A 22,888-nucleotide genomic window follows, 5' to 3' on the forward strand; every position below is an offset into this window, starting at 1 on the left:
AGATGAAAGTGGCTGACTGTTCTAATTAAAAGACAGTTATAATAAGACTGAATAGTAATTTTTAAAAGATCAAAGTTATATTTTCTGTGTAGGAAATCCAGGTTAAGTACAAACTCATAGCTAAATTAAAGGTAAAAGAACATGAATTCCTATTAGGAATATGACACATTGTTGCCCTCTTATAGAAAAAATACTAAAGTATAAACATAATGTAAAACCCAATTACCTAAAGGTATGTTGGACAGAAACAGGCCAAGTCTTGTCATGGCTGCACGCTTACTTAAAGAGATGAGGTTCTATTCAAGTCCCTATATCTATAGCTTTTAGCCTAAGTCAAGGTGTAGGCTATATAAACACAGACATCTATGACAGGGGCATAGCATGGGGATGTCTATAGTCCTTCTGGTCTAAAAAAAACAAAAACAAGCAAACAAACAAACAAAAAAACAGGGCTAGAAAGTCATCAGTGCCACTGAGTATAAGGAATCCCTGGAAGAAAACAGAGCCACAGAGTGGATCTCCAGTCTTTGTTAGGATTTTACCATGTAAAACAGGCTCAAAGATATAAACTGAAATAAAAGAACAACAAAAGATGACATATATTCTGTAGAAATGAAAGGCTATTTATTAGAAATCATGGAAAAGTCATATGACATATTCAGTCTTTAAAGGAAAACATTCAACCCAGAAATCTGCATGCAGCTAAAATGCTCTTCAAAAGTAAGGACAAGGGCTGGAGATTTATCTCAGTGGTTCTGCCGCTTGCCTCACAAGCACAAGGACCTGAGTTGGAAGTAAGGACATAGTTCATTTCAGAAAATGAAATTCATGTTCACCAGACCTGAACTACAAGATATAGTAAGTTCTGTGCCAAGATCCTAAGAAAAAGGTAAAAAGTACCAGAAATCATCAATATTTGGGTTAATGGAAAAGACTGTGTTTTCTTCATGGCTTTTTCTCTTAATTTCTTTATAAACCATGTAATTGTTTGAAGAAAATATTATAGTATTGTCTTAGGTTTATAATTTAGGTAGCTATGGTATGTATAATAAACTGTAATCTTTTTTGGGGGGTGTACCGGGGATTGAACAATAAACTGTAATCTTAAAGTTGGAAAATGTGTTCACACATGTTAGTGACATTTTTACTTTTATATAAAGAGAACAATTTATTATGAGTGGATTATTTGAGGTTAATGGTATATTATAATTCCTGCGGTAATCAAGAAATATGTTTAAAATATAAAAATAAGCACAAGGTATTTTCTTAGCTTAGGAGCTGAAAAATTAAAGTAAAAATATTTTAAAAGAAAGGAGAAACAGAACAACACAACACAGAAGAACAAGTAAAAAAATACTAAGTAAAATGGTGTACCAATATCCACCAATATCAGTACTGAATTAAATTGTTAGACATAATGAAATCAAGATTACAATTAAAAGGTGGAAGTTAACAAAGAATGTAAGTAACTCAACAAGACATTGTACACCGAACAGACACTTTAAATAAAAATCTAAGTAGTTTGAAAGTGAAAGGAAGAAAAAAGATATTCCATGAAAAGATGCTAACAACAACAATCAAAAACATAATTATTATTTGAGATATACATAGACATAAAAGGATAAAAAAGCCAATTCAACAACGAGATGGTAATAGCTTCTGACCAGTCACCCACTGACTCCTGCCTCCTGGCATTCAGTGTCCAATGAAATATTCTCCCCTTCAGTGTGGACTGGACCATGTGACTTATTTCCCACTAGAAGGATGTGGCAAAAGCAATGGAGTGCCACCTCCATGATTAAGTCACCAAAGACACTGACTTCTTGCATGTTTTAGCAAAGCATGCTTCTACCTTGAAGAAACCAACATGGCAAAGAATTCAGGGTGGATTCAGAGCACCAACCTATGAGGAATTCACATCCTCCATACAACAATAGATGATGGACCAAACCCGAACAATCACATGTGTGAGCTTGGGAAGAGAACCTTGACTAGTCAAGTATTACGATGACTGCAGCTGTAGCCAGACTGCAAGAGAAGACCTGCTTAAGCTGCCCTAAGATTACTGATAATCAGAAATGGAGGTGTTGATGTGATTTCAAGCCACTCAGTTTTGATGGAATATTTTATGGAATAATAGACCTTCTAATACAAAGCTATAAACATTTACAAATGTGGAAACTCCAGCAATTTCCAACATGTGAAGAGGAATTGATAGAATTAAAAGGAGAAATGGAAAATTATGTAGTCGTATTTGGAAATTTTAATAGCAAATTGAGAGATCAAGTAGGGGAAAAATCAACACGGACCAAACATGCTTGACCAAGCCACCTAATCTATTTAACAAGGATAATAATATCTGCCCTCTCTATCTCAATGAGAGTAGAGGTCTACCTAGTGAGGTTCATTGAAATGAAGTGCTCCACGCAAGTGTTTGTAGTAAGAGAGGTTTCATAATCCTTTTCTGATTTCTTATATTCTTTTGATCATTTTTAATGAGTGTTAAGATAGTTAATAATTATTTTCACTATGCATTTATTAACTGAGCACCCATTTACGTAATTGCTTAAAAGAAATTGATGAGAACAAGATGTTAGGTTACACTAAGAAAAATGAGAAATATATTAATATAAAATGGTAGAATTGAAAGCACCAAGAAACTCTTTCTTATTAGATTTTTACTCTACATTTAAAGCATATCGTATTTCTGACATGTTAAACACCTCCACTGACCAGGAGTACACAGTATTAAGAAACTTTCCAAGTACTAAATTAACATCTACTTTTACAAACTATATCGACTTCTTTTAGATTTATGTTCTGGTACAAAAGATATGTAAAAACTACTTTTATTATGATAGTTATTCAATCATTTTGAGATCTTCATGCTTTGTAATGAATCCAGTATTTTCAGGAGAAATTTCCAAGTCCCTTAAAGAGACTGTATAAAATAGTTTAGGTCCTTAGCTTTAGTGATTCTTAAATTTTGCCTCTGTACAGTAAAAAATATATTAACTGAATAAAGTACAACAGGTGTGTTCTGCTAATTACCAACTAGGGAAGGATAATTATCTCTGTAATTCTACATTTCTGCAAATGTTCCCTCTAGTGATTGTGGTCATTTTTGACCATGCTCTGAACCACTGATTCATACTGAGTTTTTAATCAATAGAGACCTCAGCATATTTTTTCTGTTGACTGTCCTGTTTCCTCAATCTTGTATTTCTACAGTTGATTTTCTTTTAACCTAAGGCTAGGCTGATTCATTCATCACTATCTAATTTTATCTTGTTATCTTTGGCCCTTCACTCTTTCCTGTTGAGATATTTTTGAATTCTTTCTGTCATCCCATATAATAGCTATTCCTTCCAGAATTATGCCACATGCCCCCAAGCAGTGGGCCTATTTTGGCCTAATTTTTTCTTGTTCTGATCGTTTAAAAAATGTCATTTTTATTATCTGAATCGTTTTAACAAGGCTCTTCTCATGTATGTCACTTCCTCTTCTGTCTCTGTATTTTCAGCTTCATGCACTCCAGGATTTACCACTCCTTATCAAAGCCCTACCTTGCAGCTTTTCCCTCAATATACTACCCTCAATATACATGCTTGTCTTAGTAGGCCACAGGCATGCAAAAAGATTTTGTAGCTTTTTACACATTTCTTTTCACCTCAAATGAAAAATGTGTAGTTACAATCAGGATTTTGGTTTCAAGAAATTTCAATCCAGTCAGTTATCTTAACAACCAAAATAACCTGGTCAGGGGTTCGTCCCATAAACCCAGAGACCTGGTCATGTATCCCACTATGCTAGTGGACCCTTCTCATATTGTTGGGTATTATAAGATTACACTTAAAAACTCACTGAACCCATTTTAATAAATATTTGCTGAACATATATATGAAAAAATAAAAAGGATAGAATTGATAAAAAACTGACAATGCATTTCCATCACTATAATTAATTTACACGCTTGCCACCCGTATAGCAAATACCTGAGATAATCAATTTATTTATTTTTTTCAGCTTTAAGTGAGTTTATTGGTACATTTTAGGTATACAGTAGAGTTACATTCATTGTTGGGATCTTGTACCTCTACATGACAGGTCTTGGTTGTCGTTTTTCCCCCTTGTCCCTGCCCTCCCTCACCCCCTCCTCCCCTCCCCATCTACAAACACTTTATTTCCATCTTTTCATTCTCTCACATTTTTTTTTCTTTTCCCTTATTTCCTTTTCCCTACCCATCGCACCTTCCCTACACCTTTAGCCCCTTTCTTCCCACTTCACAATGTCAGTAATGAGATAATCCATTTAAGGAGAGAAAAGGCTTATTCTAGCTCACGAGTTCAGAGGATTCTGCTCCTGACTGGATGGCCCACTGCATTTCGTCCTGAGGTAAGGCATCTCATTTTGACAGGGCACATGGAGAGCAAAATCACTCAACTCATGGCCAGAAATGAGAGGAAAGGAAAAGACCAGGGTCACACAGTTTCCTTTGAGAAAATATGAGAGATGATCTAAAACCTGCCGTTGGCTTCTCTCTCTTCCCACTTCTACCACTTCCCAACAATGCCCAGATGGGGACCAAGCATTTAACAGATGGGGCATAAAGGAGCATTCCATTTCCATACGATCACAGATATATTATTTTTCCAAGATTTCTATCAATTTCTTCATTGACAACTAATATATAATACAAGAAATGAAATCAGCCTGACTTCTCTCTTGATTCTTTCACTAGTTTATTTAAAGACAAAGTGGAAGCTGGGCATGGTGGCGCACGCCTGTAATCCCAGCATTTGGGAGGCCGAGGCAAGAGGATCGCTGCGAGTTCGAGACGAGCCTGGGCTACATAGTGAGTTCCAGGTCAGTCTCAACTACATAGTGAGACCCTGTCTCAAAAACCGAAAATAAATAAATAATAAAATAAAGACAAAGTGAAAAAGGAAAACTATAAATTGGAAATATTGTGAAACATGTATGACAATTGTTTTTTTTACAAATAAGTAGTTGTTTCAAGCCACAGAATAAAATCTTAATGGGAAAGCTCACACTGCAATTAACAATTTTCATATCATAACAAAATATTACAAATGGCTAGCTAACATGTTAAAAAACATTAAACTGAGTACAAAATGACAATGCAACTTGTTACTGCTTTAACTTTTGTACCAGAAAATATTTGCTTTAAAATGATAATTAATGGTGTTGGGAAGAAATGGAACAGTTATATTTATAATTGCTGTCAGAAATATACGTGCGAACTATATTTTAAAATATATTTAACAAGAGTATATGCTTACTTTTGTATTCAGTAGTTTAGCTTTGGCATTTTTACTCTAATAACAAATTCATTAATGACTCAAACTGTTCACACATAAGAATATACATAGCAATGTCAATTTAAGTAGAAATGTAAATTACTCCAATTAAGGGCTAATGGTAAAATGAAGAAAGGTAAAACTATGAGATACAATAATTTATAGACATTAAAATTTTACTTTAAAATCTTACATCATCTAGCATAAATACAACTCCATACTATACATTAAAGACATAAAAATAAGCAAAACAATAATAAATTTCCTTTAAAACATAAAAATAAAAATGGTGTACAGAGCTACAGTCTTTTTATTAATGACTAGGTAGGGATGATGGATTTTTAAATCTTTATACTTGTGTATTTTTAAATTTTTGAGCAAAAAAAGTTTTCATTAATTTTAAATTAGAAAACGTCATACAACTGATTTAGGAGCTAAAAGAGCACAGTAGTTGGTCATTTTGAGTTGGTAGGAAAATTCCTATGAAACAATACCTTCACAGAACATCATTATGTTGAAATTTAATTAAAATATGAGCTAATGATAATAATGTTTGGAAATTAAAGTTCTATTATGTTAAATAATGCTAGTATAAAAAAATCAGGAGAATAAATTACAAGTTTTAAACAGCATTCAATCACAAATTTTTGTTATTTTAAAAAATGTATTCTTGTGCCCCTGTGGAATGATTACAGTATGTGGAGAATCCAATAGTGTGAAAGGTTCCTTTGCCCATTAATAGGCCACAATTGTATTAGATCATATGCCATAGGGATATGTAGATTTTCTACATAGCTCAAAATAAGCCTTTTATGCCTGGCCAACAGTTCATTCTCTTAGCACATGTGCCATTTTCTGATAGTAGAAAGAAACACTTTAATTTATATTCACTTTTTAAAGGCCTTTGATATATAAGTAAAATTAGTGCTTTACTTTGTATATGTTCAGTAACACCAGAGAAAACTGAGATTTAAATAATTTTTTCTCTGGACTATTCTAATCACTTTACCCCTTCCCACACACATCAGATCTTAAGGGAGTAGCACATGTGAGTTCAGACCCTGAAAACATCTTCTAAGGGGGAGTGCTGAGATTAATTGATGATGGAACATTGAACATGACTTATACCTAATACACCAGGCACTATTCTAACTACAAAGGATACCTTGTAAATAAGACAGAATATCTGTCCTAGTGTAGTCTACAGTCTGTGGTGGACTTGTACCAAGAAAGTAAACAAAGAATTCCAAACCGCAAAGTAAATTAAATCAAGGCACGTGGATAAAGAAGCAGCCAATGAGTGCTGTTGATGAAGTTCCAATAGCTAACACCAGATTAGTAAGAATAAAATGAAATGAGAGTGTGAACCCCAGAAAACACTGAGGAAAGACAGCAAAGACAGTAAGGACAGGGAGGAACGAGGTAAAGAAAGAAGTGAGATGTGTTCTGTACTTGTACTAATCACACGCAATGACTGTGATCACTGTGTAGTGGGAATGTTTATCAATGGAAACAAAAAAATTAAAAATAAGAAGACAGTAAAGGAAAGAGGGGCACTGAAATGTGGAAACCTGGTGAATGGTGGAAAATTTGTTGGAGAAGAGATTGAAGAGCTAGCCAGGGGCTAGATTATGTGAAGTCACTTCATTGTGGTAATGTTTCGTACTTAATTTCATGTGGATAGATTGGAAGGTAAACATAATTTGGGAAGTATAACATAATTCAACTTACTATTTTAATAAACTCAGTCTGCTAATTACCTGGTTGTAGACACATTTGACTCGGAGCGGGAGCAGAGACAGAAGCAATAGCAATGTACTACGATTATAAATAAAGGCTTGGACTAGCTACATAGCACGAGAGGTAATATGAAGTACATTTTGACAATAACATAGAGCAGGGGAAAATACCTTTTAATAAAAGTAGAACATTTAACTGGAATCGTATGACATAGTGCTGGATTAATACATTGAAACCAGGCCAAGGAACCAGGTAGGAGAAAATTAGGAAGAGTGGCTCCTATAAAGTTGTGTAGGGGAGTACTAGGTCCTGGCTTGGCAGCACTGTAAAACATGTACACACGTGGTATACATTTGTCTTCTCAGTCTTTACAGTGGTTTATGGGATGTGCAAGAGGATGAATGGAGACCCTTCTCCATAACACTTTTTCTACACCCACTGCTGATATTTCTCACTACTCTATGTAATCTAAGGTCAGGACAGGCAGTGCATTATTTAGTCAACATCTATTACTGGAAGGTGGTATGAAGTGTTGCTAAGGAGGTACTCTGTATTTTTGGAGCCAACTTCAGTGGGTACATACAAATACATCCCCTGGATATAATGGCATCTGGAAAACCCCTATGCAGCTAAGCATCAGGGAAGCATGCAAGGTGGTAGAGTCAGGCGTGGGTGTGGGGGAGTAGTGAGGTACAACTCTCAGGAATGTTCAGCCTTAGTTGGCAGTGCTGAATTTCTGTCTTCATGTCTGTTGGGAAATTCCTCATGTAGCCCTTTACTGTTTCAGTTCTACACAAACAAATTATAAGCAGTTTTCAACTAGAAGTTTTTTTTTTAGAACGTATTGGGTATAAATATATGTAAGTTTAAAGTGCTCTCACATCACTCTGAGAAATTTCAGAATCAAATTTTAAGAAACAGTGATGCCAACAAGATGTTAGAGTGTGCGGGCTCCAGCGCATCATAACCGTCCAAGAAAGCCTTTATGGGAACTTTGGGATCCAGGTAACTAGTAGCAAAATCTAGGAGGTTGTAAAGCTCAAGACTTAAGAAAGCTGTATTTAGAAGCCAAGCCTGTGCTCCCATGGCAGGGTTACTAAATTTGCCCCAGTTAAAAGCAAAAGCAGCCTCATCTTCATTTTTGCTCCTCTTCACGCAGTTACAGCCTTATTTGGCCACAGTCCTGCAATTGGCTGTACCTGCTGAGGGACCTGGGAAAAGTCACACTTATGTTTCTGATTATGCTCCGGACCTAAAACTCAAGAGGAGATTCTAAAGCAACCACGTGACCTAGCTTCAACCCCACTGCCATGGCCCCAGAACAGTGCTGCGTTCCTAGGGGCCTATTTGGGAACTGATGGTAGCTCATTCAGGAAGCCAGTGTGATCGCTCCTGTCTTTATTTCTGGTAATAAGCCCACTCTTTCCAGGTAGAATATAGACACAGAAGTTGTCCCGTAACCTGTCCCCAGCTTCATTTACCTGCCCTATCTATCAAGCAGCCCCATCCGACTGGAACACAGCCAGTGCATAAAGTCAAGGAGAGCTGCTGCTCCTTTAAAGCACACATATCAACACAATACTGCACAGATCACAAAAAATCAGATCAGCATGAAGCCACAAAAAAGGAAACTAGAAAAACACTAATAATGTGCCCAAAAGAAGGAAAGATGTATGACTTTCCTGAGAAAAATTCAAAGCATTTGTTTTAAGGAAGTTCAAAAGGATACAAAAGAACAAAAAAAAATTAGGAAAACAATATAGGAACAAAATATAAAGGTGAGCAAAGAAATAAAAGTCATAAAAGAGATGCTCTGGAACTTAAGAGTACAAAGAACGCAATGAAAATCATGACAGTTTCAACAGCCAGTTCAATCAAGCAGAAGAAAGAATCTGTCCTATAAGTAATAGGTCATCCTAAGTCATCTAATCAGAGGAAGAAGAACGATGCAAAAGAGTGAAGAAAGCCTATAGGATTTGTCCAGTAAACCAATGTGTACATTCTGGAAGTTACAAGAGATAAGCAGTGGGTGGAGGGTAGGAGGAGAAGGTGGGAGAGAGATGGAAGGTGCGGGGAGGAAATGGGATTGGGCAGGGTGCTTATTTAAAAGTTCAATAACTAATAGCTACAACCTTCCCAAACATTGGGAGAGTTACAAACATCTAAGGTTACAAAGCTTAGAAATTCTGAGAGGGGCTGGGGATTTAGCATATTGTTTCCGCCCCCTGCTTCACAAGAGCAAGGTCCCGAGTTCGATCCCTGGTACCAAAAACTGGAAAACAAAAGAAATTCTGAGAGGATTAATTTAAAGAAGGCACATTATAATTACATCCCCAAAAGTCAAAGATGAAGAACATTTTGAAAACAAGAAAGAAATAAACCTCATCCCATACAAAGGAACTTTATGAGATTATCAGCAAATTGCTCAGCAGAAATCTTACAGGCCACTAAGAGTGAGATGAAATATTCAAAGTAGAGAAAGAAAAAAACATTCCTGCCACACAATTATATTGTAGGTGGGAAAACTGCCCCTCAGAAATAAAGGAGAGGTAAAGACTTCCTTAAGGGGGAAAAAAAAGGTAAAGGAGATTGCCACCATTAGAACTGCCTTACAAGAAATGCTAAAGGAAATTTATCAAGTTGGAATGAAAGCATGCCAATCAGTAACAGGAAAGCATATAAAATTATTAAACTCACAGGTAAAAGTAAGTATATAAACAAGTCCAGAATACTCTAAACTGTTACATTTGTATAAACTGTTGTTAATTCTAATACAAAAGTTAATGGACAAAAGTATTAAAGGTAATTATAGACAAAATAACTTGCAATCTGTATAAAAAATGTAGATTGTGACATAAATCATATAAAGCATAAGGGTGGTAAGTAACACTGTAGAGTTTTGCAGTGCAATATGCTTTTATTTACTTAAAATGAAATACCATTGATTTCAAAGAAAAGAGTGGAAGGAACAAAAGAACTACAAGATGGGAACTATAAGAGAATTGCAGAGAAAATCCTACATAAAATAATTACTTTAATAATTACTTTCATAAAAACAATTACTTTAAGTAGGTTTAACTCCCCAATCAAAAACTATACAGTATCTGAATTTAAAAAAAAATTACTAAGACCCAACCATATGCTACCTCATTTTAGTTTTAGGAACACACGTAGGCTGAAAATCCAGGATAGAAAAAGATATGTCATGCAAATGGTAACTAAAAGGGAGTAGGGTGGTTACAATTTTATCAAAGGAAATAGACTTTATAGATTCAAAAACTAACAAGAGACAAAGCATTCTATAATGATAAAAGGGCCAATTTAACAGGAAGATACATTAATTATAGATACATTTATCCAACATCAAAGCAGTTAAATATATAAAGCAAACATCAGCAGAATAGAAGCAAGAAATAATCATTTATAAATAGTAGGAGACTTCAATAACTCATTCTCTATGATAAATAGATAATTCATGCAGAAAATTATTTAGGGAACAGCAGAGCTAAACAACACTACACGCCAAAGAGACAAATAAGGAACATTTGACCCAACTGCAAATAATATACCTTCCAGTGCACACAGAACATTCACCAGGACGGAGCCCATGTTAGGCTAAACAATGTCAAAACCTCTTCAAAAATTGCAAATAAAAAATCATTCCAAATTTCTTTTCTGACAAGATAGAGTGAAAGCAGAAATCAATAACATTAAGAAAATGTAGAAAATAAAAATATGTGGACACTAAACCCACTCTTGAACAACCATTGGATCAAACAGGAAGCCAAGAAGGGTTCAAAAATATCTCAAGACCAATGGAAACAAAAGCACATCATACCAATACTTATACAGAGCATCAGAGGCAGAAATGCAGTGGAAGTTCAGAGCAATCAATACATACACTGAAAAATAAGAAAGGCCACAAATAAAGGAAATAGAAAAAGAAAAACAAATTGAGCCCAATAAAAGGAAATAATATGGATTAAAATAGAGACTAGAAAATCATCAGAAAACATCAATAAAATTAAAGTTGACTTTTTATAAAGGTAACATCAATAAACCCTTAGACTAAGACAAAAGACAAGAATATTCAAATTTTAAAATGATCCAAAATTGAATAGCAGATATTATCAAAAATGTTTAAGAAATAAAGGATTGTATGAGACTAGTACAAATAATTATATGTCAACAAATTAAGCATTATAGAAGAAATGGATAAATTTCTGAGAACACAATCTACAAAAATTGAATCAAAAAGAGAGAGCCTTGATGGACCAATAGCAAAATTATATTACTAAGAAAAAACTAAGCAAAATTTCAAACACAAAAAAGCCTAGAACTACATAGATTCATGGGTGAATTCTGTCAAATATTACAAAAAGAATATCAGTAGTTCCTAAACTCTCTCATAAAAGAGTGATAGAATAGGGAGTATGTCCAGATTTATTATAGGAGGCTAGTATCACCTTGATACAAAATCCAAACAAAGCTTCCAGAAGAGAAAACTACAAGCCACTAACCCTTATAGAAGTAAGTGCCAAAATCCTCAAAAATGTCAACAAAATGGATTCATCAGCAAATTTTAAAGCTTATAAACTATGACTAGATGGGATTTATTCATAGGATTCAAGGATGGCTAAACAACACATAAATCAATGTTCTACTTTAGTTAAAAGAAAAATTACAACATGATAAAAATATTAAAGAATAATATAAGCAAGTAGCAATTCATGAATGAGAATCACCAAACCAAAAGAGATTAGGCTTTTATAAGGGGAATATAGAATAAAATAAAGACAATGTTTGAATAGATGTAAGAACATAGTTATTTCTTTTTTCCTATTGGAAGGTCCATATTTACATAAGGACAAGCCAGCTGACCACTTCTAATTAGGCTTAATCTTTCTTTCTCTAACACAAGAATTTGCAAGAAATGGTCAAGTTGTTTTACTTGTGCTTGTAATTTAAACAAGATTAAAGTTAATTAAAACACCTTACTGGCTTTGTCTGCCCTGGGAATTTCCCAGGCCTAGACTCCATTTTAATTTAACACAGACTGGATAATTTGTAAATAACAGAAATTTACTTCTCACATTTGTGATGCCTGAGAAGGCTGTGATTGAGACAACACAAAGGCTGGTACGTGCTGAGTGGTTCTCTCAGTTTCTTTCAAGAAAGTACCTCATTCCTATTCCTGGAGGAAAGAAATGCTGTGTTCTCACAGAATGGAAAGGACAGAAAGGCAAAAGGGCACTTCCTTCACATTATAAGGGTGCTGGTCCCACCCGTGAGAGTAAAGCTCTTGTCTTTGCCTCCCAGAGTCATACCAGTTAATACTGTTGCACTGGGAATTAAGTGGCAATAGGAATTTTGAGCACAGCATGGTCATTCAGACCACAGCAATTTCCTTGTAATACACAGTACAAGACGAGTATGCCCACTCTCACTACTTCTATTTGACTTTGCACCAAAGTCCAAGTGAGAACAATTAACAAAAAAGCAAATTAAAAGGCACCTAAGCCAGAAAGATGTAAAATAATGTGTTTGCAAATTAAGTGGCAATAGGAATTTTGAGCACAGCATGGTCATTCAGACCACAGCAATTTCCTTGTAATACACAGTACAAGACGAGTATGCCCACTCTCACTACTTCTATTTGACTTTGCACCAAAGTCCAAGTGAGAACAATTAACAAAAAAGCAAATTAAAAGGCACCTAAGCCAGAAAGATGTAAAATAATGTGTTTGCACATATAACAACATGAGGGACCCTGGAAGTCATGCTACAAGAAATCAGCCAAACACGCAAGGACAAATATTGCATAATCTCACTTGTATGTGGAAACTAAAAAAGTTGAACTTGTAAAAACAGAAGCTAGTAGTTGTCAGCAACTAGTGGATCTGAGAAATGAAGAGATTTTGGTTAAAAAGGTGAGATTTAATTTATGTGAGTTGAATAAACTCTAGAGTACAGGGTGGTAACTCCAATAATATTTTGCTATGATACTTGAGATTTGCTAAATGTGATTTAAGTGCTCATGCAATACACACAAAAACTGTAACTATGTGTACTAACACATACTATGACATTTCACATTAGCTTAAATTATGGCAATCATTTCACATTGTACACATGTCAAAAATCTACCTTGTCCACCTCAAATATTTGCAATTTGGATCAAATGTACCTTAAAGCTGGAAAAAATAAAAAGTACAAAAATATATAAAAATGTAAATTACAGAAATAAAAAGCCGTTAGAACTTTAAAACTTCAACTCATATATTTTTTTGCTATAATGGGGTTGAACTTCGGATCTTCTCACTTACCTTCATTCCCGAGAACATGTTTTTTAAGTTTTTACTTTGAAACAGGGTCTCTCTGAGTTGCCCCGGATGGGCTTAAACCACTTCAGTCTACCACAGTGCTGAGATGATAGGCATGTGCTACCATGCTCTGCTGTTACAATTTATGATGTGTTACATAAATGACTTAAATTACCAATCCAAATATAATTTCCTGCCAAGAATTTGAGATCATCTTAAAGTTTTAATTTGAAATTATGCATCCATTTCAAGGAATAAAACTATATAATCTTCCATTAACTTTATTTTTATTGTATTTGGTCATTTTATACATATTTTAATGTAATCATTTTACCTAATATTTTGTGTTTATTTTAAAATTCTAATTATCCCATATCAGAAGAATGTTAACATTCATAGAGTAACCAAATTCCCTCTATTTTCCCCCAATGAGACATTTATGTCTTATCATTTCTTTGTGCCATGATTTAATGAAGCCTAAGAAGGTGAGGAAATCATCCATCTTTGAAATAACAGTTCAGAGAGTGGAGACAGTTGAGATGTTCATGTCTAAGTGTAAGAAATTACATTGCCCTATTGCCTCTTAGGCTTTTTTTTTATTCATTAAGTTTATTGATACATTTTAGGTACCCAATACGATGACATTCACCATTGGGAATTTGTATTTATGATATATCTTGGTTCTCCACTGCTGGCGGGAAGATAGACTGGTGCAAGCACTGTGGAAATCAGTACGGAGATATCTCAAAAATCTAGGATTAGAGGTCCCATTTGACCCAGCTATTCCCCTGCTGGGTATCTTCCCAAAAGAATTAAAAGAATCACACCTCTTAGGCTCTTCAAGAAAAAATATGAAATATTTTTGTTTTCTCCTTTCCAAAGAAGAAATTTAGATAGATGATCCTTTTTCACCACTAGAGAAGAAAGAGGCTTTATTTTGACAGAGGAAATGATTAAAATAATTGTGGAAGTGTTTAGAGTTTGAGGAAGACTGAATTAAGATTAAGGAAGAAGGGGAGTGTAATTTCCCCGAGAGAGAAGAAATCTGATCCCTAGGCTCATGCAGGCAGGGCCTAGGGATATAGCAGAAATTCCAATGGGAAGGCTATGGGTGATTGCCAATGCAGGGACTTTGGAAATGTTGAGATGTCCCAGTGGTTGGGAGGAGATAAGTCCATGCCATGAGTAGTGGACAAATAAGATTAAAATGGACCACATGGATTCAGACTGCCTAGCTTCGGTCATGACTGGGCAAAAGAAACCTCAAAGGAAATAATTTGTTTCATTTAACCCAGGGATGGTGTGTACATAGCAGCATTCTCGAAGAAAGGATAATTATATACAAGGAATACTTGTAAATCTTTAGACTTCGAATGTGAAGAAACCTTGACTTGAGACAAAACGATCTGGGCAGTAACTTTCTTCAAGTAAAATGTGATAGGCCCGGGGTGGGGGCGTTTTGCAAAAGTTTGCACTGCTAGTGTTCTCTTGAATTCTTATAAAACAATTCTTGGGAGGATCAAATTTCTTCTCCCCTCCCCTCATGATGACTTTTACTGGAAATCTTGGAATTGATGATTTAAATCAAAGTATATGACTTTCAAAAACAATGTTTTATTCTTACAGATGATTCCCAACTTGGAATGTTTGAAGTTGACTTTTCAACTTTATGTAGATATGAAAGACATATACATTTAGTAAAAAAACATAGTTTGAATTTTTATGTTTTCCTAGGATATCAGTAAGTGGTGGGTACGATATGTTCACAACGTTGGGCAGAGGCAGTGAGTCAAAGCTCCTAGTCAGCCATGTAGTCATAAGGACAAACAATTGATATTCTACAGTGTGCTGTGCTGCTAAACAACAATGCTCTGCAGTTGTATTCAATGAATTTTTGACTTAAAATACTTTTACTGATGGATTTGTTGAGATGTGATGCCATCTCTATATATACTTTAAGGAAACTAAGATATAACACACTATCATCCAGAAGACAACAAAAGAATTAACAAATATAAGTACTGCTTTGATAATAATTTAATTACCCCCAATGGAATGTGTTTTACTCTTACCACGATACTCTGTACTACATGTATAACATTCATTTACAGATGGAAATTAAAGAACCTGGGTAGTAGGTTTCCTCTGTGAGGATATGTGGTATCCAAGAAAAATGGCAACATGACTACTGTATTTTATTTAACATGGTGGTGGTAGTGGGAAGAACCTCAAAACTCTCATGCACTTACATGGGAGCCTTTTGGAGGATAGTTGGACCATGGGGTGCTGTTCTGATGGGTAGAGTTTAGTGTATGAATGCGCTGTTGAGAGGGGAGGTCTGGTCAGAAGAGGTGTGTCCCTGGGGGCTGGCCGGGAAGAGATACCCCCCTTCCCTGCCTGCTGCATCCTTCCCTCTCTACTTCTTGACTACCATGAGGTGAGAAACTTTGTTACGTGGGCCCTTTCCACCACACTATTGAGCCAGCTGACCAAGAGCTGCAACTTCTGAAACTGAGAACCAAAATAAACCTTTCCTCCTTTTAAGTGTTGTGTGTGGTATACTGTGTCTCCCCGGTGGGAAAATAACCAACAGATGTTTATTATTCTATATATTCAATTATTTTTACAAAAGATTTGGTAGGTAGAGGTTGGTACAATATGAAATTGTAACTGTAATTTCATTCCTACATAGTAATTTTAATGTTGAACTGCTCTCAGAGGACCTTGAAAGAGTTCTAAGAAATAAGACAAAAATAATTGACTATCAGACATTAATGATTAACTACATTCCAGCCTTTAAATAACCTGAAGAAAGCTGGGACTCAATATGGTGCTGAAGATTTCATTTGCCATGGCATAATAATTTACTCATTTTGCATGCATATTTAAATAATGAGCTGCCTTATTTGTGTGCATGTGTTTTCTTCTAAGCTCACACTTTTTATCATTTATTGCAGAGACATTTGATGCCTCTCTGTAAGGTGCCATGAACTATTTTATGAACTGGAAAAAGAACAGAAAAAACCTTCTTTATTAAAATCAAAACCTTTAAAATACTGTTAAATGGTGCTATAGGGAAACATTAACATTTTCCATACAAAAGATTTTTTAAACTTTCTCATTTGTCCACTCAAGACAAATTTTTGGTAACAAGACAATCTAAAAGTTAAATAAACAAATCCAGCTTATTTCAAATTAGATACTTCCTGGTATATATTTAAATGAGATCCATTTTAATATTTTGGGTGCCAAAACAAACCAACCTCTTGTAAGTAAAGAATTACTCCTTGCAATTTAGCTTTGTTTGCATTGTCTTGAGAAAAGGTGAACTCCTACTGCCTTACCTAAATGAATATTCACAGATGAATAACTATTTTGCTTGAGACTTCTCTTTCTGGGTTCAACCTATACTGATCTTTTAAAAAAATTATATCCTACCATTCATAAATATACCTTCTTCCTTTAACTGTCAACATGTATACTTAGTTTTAGAATTTGCAACTTTCTGATATATACAGTCTATGAGGTATTATGTTCATTCACTGAAAAACAAAATTATATGGAATCTGCATCTATCATTCCCCTTTTTATTATTCCAGGCACAGGAATTCATAGATTATCTGTGTGCTGCATCCCAGGCCTCCTACCATTTGATTTACTGCTGGAAATTCCTGAGCTGCCAAAAATTTTTTTAAGAAAAATTTTCAAGGTGCAATCTTAACACAGTCATTTTGACTGTGATAATAATCCTCTCACCATGTCACACTGCCCAAAATAGCACTGGCATTCTTTGACTCTGTGAGGAAGTGAATTGTGTCTTATTTCACTTTATATCTACTTGCCAGTCATGCCATGTGGCAAGGTTCATAAACACAGATGACTGAGCTTGAGATAATCGTTCTCCAGATAAAGAATACAGACAGTAATTGAAAATGAGTAATACATCAATCATTTCTCCACTTAGATGATACTGACAATTCAGTAGTCTGAAACCCATGCCATAGATACAGTTAATCCTGATTATTTTTTAATGCTTTCACATATTTGAATTTTATTTAAACCTTCAGTAACCCTGGAAGATATCACCAATGTGGAAACTCAGGTACAGAAATGAAGTAGCAGCTTGTATAATTATCTAGTGACTTCTTTCATAAATGCAACATCCTTACATAACAATTCAATGTCGATGTATTTCTTTTACCTTTATTAAAGTATAGTACACATATGTAAAAGTGCACAGCTTTATGTGGTCTCGCCAATTGAAGACATTTACATAACCAGGACTTAGACTACATGGCCCACAAACTCCTCCATGTAAATGCTGATCATTATCCACTCTGTCAGCTTTCAAATGGAACCAAAATCCTGAATTCTAGCAACATACATTTTTACTTGTGATTATACTGGTTATCAGTAGAATCGTATATTTTTCTTTATCTTCATATTATGTTTGTGAAATTCATCCATATTTTTGCAAGTAGTTGAGGATGTCATTTGCACTGTTGTGCTAATCTCTGAATTTTGACTATATCACAAGTTATCTGCTATGCTACTGATGGACATTTGAGCGTTTATATTTTGGGATTATTTAAAAATAGTATAGCTGGGCACAGTGGTGCATTCCTCTAATCCCAGCTACTCAAGAGGCTGAGGCAGGAGGATCACAATTTTGACGTCATCCTGGGAAATTTAGCAAGACCCTTTCCAAAAATTAAGAGAAAAGGGTGTAGCTGATTGGTAAAGCACTTCCCTAACACTCATGAGGTCCCATGCTGGATTCCCAGTACCACAAAAAAGTGTATAATAATATTGAACATGACATTTAGTGAAATTATCTATATACCTCTCTTTATATATGTAGATTTGGGAGATTACATCTATATGTGGTTATACAAAGGAATATATAACTGTAAATCAGATAGCGAAGGCATATATTATACAAATATTCAGCTTTGGTAGATACGATCAGATTCTCAAAGTGATTCTACCAGCGCTCTTCTCTGCCAGTATTATTAAGTCATTTAATTGATAATTACATTTTCAATTGTAACTTCTACTGTCACCACTGTCTCTTTTCCTTTCTTTTCAGTACCAGGGATCAAACTCAGGACGTTGTACTTGTGAGGCAGGCTTGGCACTACTCAGCTAAATCCCTGGTCCAACCACTACCATTTTTTAATAATATTATGATCCAGGCACCATGCTAGGCTATGCATATGTGTTTTTTGTGTGCATATTTATAGGCCTTACACACACACACACACACACACACACACACACACACACACACACATTCCAGCTGTAATAATTACAGTTCTTCTCCTTTGAAGTGGAGCACTTATATTAATTCTTTGGCATTCTCCACTAGTGCTTTGCTTCTTTGGGTTGTAATGCAATGTTAATTAATTTTATTGATCAAATTGTTCTATCTTTGCTAATGTAGACTTCTTTTTCAGGCTCTGACCCTAGCTTTACAATAAACCATTTATTCAAGGAGACTTGGTTCCTTGCTTGGAATATCTTATTTGAAAGCAAAATCTGGGTAGTTCATGTGCCAGTTGCTATGAACTCTCTTCTTCTTCTTCTTCTTCTCCTCCTTCTCCTTCTCCTTCTCCTTCTCCTTCTCCTTCCCCTTCTCCTTCTCCTTCTTCTTCTTTTTGGTTTTTGAGACAGGGTCTCACTATGTAGTTGAGACTGACTTGGAACCCACTATGTAGCCCAGGCTGGTCTCGAACTCACAGTGATCCTCCTGCCTCAGCCTCCCGAGTGCTGGGATTACAGGCATGCGCCACCACACTGGGTGGGATATTGTCTTTTGTAGACCCTCTTAGCTTACAGAACCTGTAAGTGCATAAGTCTATACCAACTTGTATAAACACATACATGTATAAGTTTTTGTGTGAACATAATATTTCAAGTCAGTTGGGTCTTTCAGTTCATAAGCATGAAATATTTGTTCTTTTACTTGAATTTGTGAAGTTTTTCTCAAACTACTGCTTGGTGAGATGCATATAAACCTATATTTTTATTAAATTTATACCTAAATATTACATTTATGAAGTGCCATTCTAAGTGATACATATCTTATAATGTTTCCAATTCTAAGTGGATGACACATAGGAAAGCACCAAACTTTCAAATATTTATCTAGTTTCATGTCTCTGCTATAATAGCTTATTAACACAGATTTTTATCATTATCGGGGTTTTCTATATTAAAAACTGAATAATCTGTGGACAGAATAGTTTCATTTATTCTGTCCTACTCTACTTAGTGTTTCCCTTCTTCTCTCACTCCTTCCTTTAAACTCCTCTGTCTCTCATTCTTTCTCTTTTTTATCTCATTTTTCCACTCAGGACTTCTGATACCATGCTGTATAAGAGTGGTGAGTGAACACATCCGTGGCTTGCTCCTAACCCTAGAAGAAAAGCATTCAGTTACTCATTATTAAGTATGACGTCACCTGTAAGTTTCTTGGGGGTTTTTGTTTGTTTGTTTGCTTGCTTTGTTTTTCTTTGGTACTGGGGATTGAACTCAGGACCTTGCGCTTGCCAGGCAGGTGGTGGCCACTGAGCTAAATTCCTGGTCCACCTGTATATTTTTTGAAGATGTTCTTTATAAAATTGAGGAAGTCCCACTATATTCCTAATTTGATGAGGCATTTATCTTGAATAGGTATTGCATAATGTCAAATGCGTGTTCTTCATTGAATGGTATGATCATATAATTTTTATCCCTTTGACTTTTGATATGTTGGAATACATATTCAAATTTTGAATTTCAAACATTGAAGCATAAATCTTCCATGGTCATAATGTGCAATTATTTTTATTCCTTTAATATGATCATATAATTTTTATCCCTTTGACTTTTGATATGTTGGAATACACTGAATTTCAAACATTGAAGCATAAATCTTCCATGGTCATAATGTGCAATTATTTTTATTCCTTTTTGGATTTCATTTACTAGCATTGTACATTTTTTTTTTTGTACCAGGGATCAAACTCAGAAACTTGCATTTGTGAGGCAGGTAGCAGCACCACTCAGCTAAATCCCCGGCCCTATAGTTTTGGGGTTTTTAAAATCTATGTTTGGTAGTTTCTAATTTTCTTTTCTTGTCATTTTTCTTTTCTTTTCTTTTCTTTTCTTTTTTTTTTGCTTCTAGAGTAATATTGTCCACATTAAATAAATTACCAAGTATTCCTTCTGCTTTGATATCCCAATATTGATTGTGAAGAGCAGATATCACTTTCTTTAACTGCTTCATAGAATTCACAATGAAAGGATCTGGTGATTTCTTTTCCAGAAGATTATTAACTATTATTTAATTCACCTGATAGATATAATCCTGTTCAGATGACTTGTTACTCCCTATGTGAACTTTAGTGGATTTTCTTCAAAGAATTGGTTTATTTTGTGTATGTTATGAGATTTGTTATTATTTGCATGGGACTACTAGAGATAATACCTCTTTTATTTCTGATATTGGTATTTGTAACTCATCTCTTCTTATTTCTTGATTAATCTGTCTAGAGATTTATCAGTTTTATTGATCTTTCCAAGGAGCCAGCTTTTAACTTGATGGATTTTATCCATTTTTGTTTGCATTTTACTGATGTCTACTTTAACAGTTATTATTTCAGTATGCTGCTTTCTTCTTACAAGTCTCATTCATGGCTTGGGAAGAAGCTTAAAAGTTAGGAAGAGTGAGGATATAGAAAATAAAAAAGTAAGCAATCTTATAGGACAAAGAAGCTAAACACTGAACTATAAAGCTGAAAAATTAGCCATGATTGCAAATTGTAAGATCACAGAGGAAAGTGATACACTGAGAAATCACAGTCATACTTACAATCAGCTTTCCCTTGTGTATATCCTCCTATTAATTTCTGCGGGATAAGTGGCTATGAGTCCTGAAACAAAGAAGTTAGAAAACAGAGTCAACTTTGTTGATTATCCTCTGGTACTGGGGTTATCTTAATCTCTCAGCTGGGAATCTTGAAAGATTACTACCTAGTGGTAGAGTAAACAAGAACTAGACTAAGATTTACAAAGATTGTAAATCTGTTTTGAGTCATTCAAGTCTCTCATGGATTTCTTCTGTTTGCTGCCAGAGAAAGAAAGAAAAATGTCATAAGAAGAGAAAACATACATCACTTGATTTATGCCAAAGTAAGTGGGTTGAGGAACTTATTTTTCCTTGGGTTGATTGGATATCCATAGAGAAGTTGTTGAATCCTGACTCATACACAAAAGTCAAATCCAGTTGCAGTATAAAAAAGAAATTCTTCCCAAGGCAGTTCCTAGAATATTGACATAACTTTAGAAAGGAGGCATTCAGTGGATGAATATTTGACCAGTTGGCAAAGATAGCCAGAACACTGCCTGAATATGGTAATATAGTTAACAATATGTAGCAAGGTTTCTAGGAAATTTGTAAAATCTACCATAAGGGAAAGATAAGTTTGGAAATGATGGAAACTAATTTAAACTAGCTTGCACATCTGGTACCCAGAAGGTCCTAATGATAACTGTATTAAAAAGTCAAAGCTATAGTAGTCATATAATGCTGTGGTTAACTTGTATGTGAAGTACTAAGTCAGAACAAACAAATTACAGCTTAGCTCTATTAAGAATCCTTGTTATCATTTGTACTGTGGTTGAAAAGAAACCCTTTGGAAAGTGGTCCTTCAGTGGGAATACAATGTGTAGGATTTCCTTTGAGTTTGGAAGAGATGGAAATCTAACTTAAACGAGCTTAATCAAAAAGAATATGGTTGCTGAATTAAGGAAGCAGGTATACTGAAAGTTTAATGTGTTCTCACCAACTTGAGCTTTTGGATGTAGATGCAGGACTGTCCTATCAGGCACCTCGTACCATCCAATAAGACTGTGCCATGTCACCCAATGGGATAGTTATGCATGTACCACCAGTATTTCATAAACTCAATTAAAGCTGAAAAAAAAGTGAGACATGAATTAAAGCTCTACAATAAACATTTTAATTATAAGTAGATATAGTAACTCAGCAATGACTTTAGAAAATGTCTTTCTATAAATGGGTTCTGTGTTCTCCTGCACTGGCTCTTTTCTCAGATTGGCATTCTCCATGAAACTGTCATCTAAAATTTACACTTATATCCTAGAAGTTTAGTGATACAAAGAGTATGGAATCTTCTTTTCAGCAGTGAAATTCTAGGGCAAGACTCTTGGGTCCAAGTTGCATCCTGTCCTTATTCTGAATCAGTGACAGTTACCCTGGTTGACAAATACAGCTAGGAGATTATGTCCATCCCGAACAGACTACAAAAATTGAAAGCAGGAGAAGGTTAGTTTTTCAATTAAAAATTCAAGTTCTTTTTTACCAGAAATGGGTTAGAGGATTATTAATAATGGCCAGACAAGAGTCAATCTCAGTTGAGAAGTTTAATATCTAGTCCTAATATAAACATGCATATTCTCTTAAAGGAGTTTTTCTTAAGCTACTCTTTTTGGAGCAA

General features: G+C 34.9%; 1 long non-coding RNA gene across 1 annotated transcript in view; it reads left to right on the top strand.

Moving 5' to 3' along the window:
- LOC117283374 overlaps positions 1-22,888 on the top strand; it is a 38,257-nt gene that overhangs the window by 2,398 nt on the left and 12,971 nt on the right. Inside the window, exons 2-3 of the long non-coding RNA XR_004514344.1 lie at positions 19,742-19,850; positions 21,503-21,560. This is a non-coding gene — a long non-coding RNA (uncharacterized LOC117283374). The remainder of the gene's footprint in view (positions 1-19,741; positions 19,851-21,502; positions 21,561-22,888) is intronic.

This window comes from Fukomys damarensis, unplaced genomic scaffold, assembly GCF_012274545.1.
Source record: "Fukomys damarensis isolate Sample0158 unplaced genomic scaffold, DMR_v1.0_HiC HiC_scaffold_4, whole genome shotgun sequence".
In the NCBI taxonomy this organism is placed as follows: domain Eukaryota; kingdom Metazoa; phylum Chordata; class Mammalia; order Rodentia; family Bathyergidae; genus Fukomys; species Fukomys damarensis.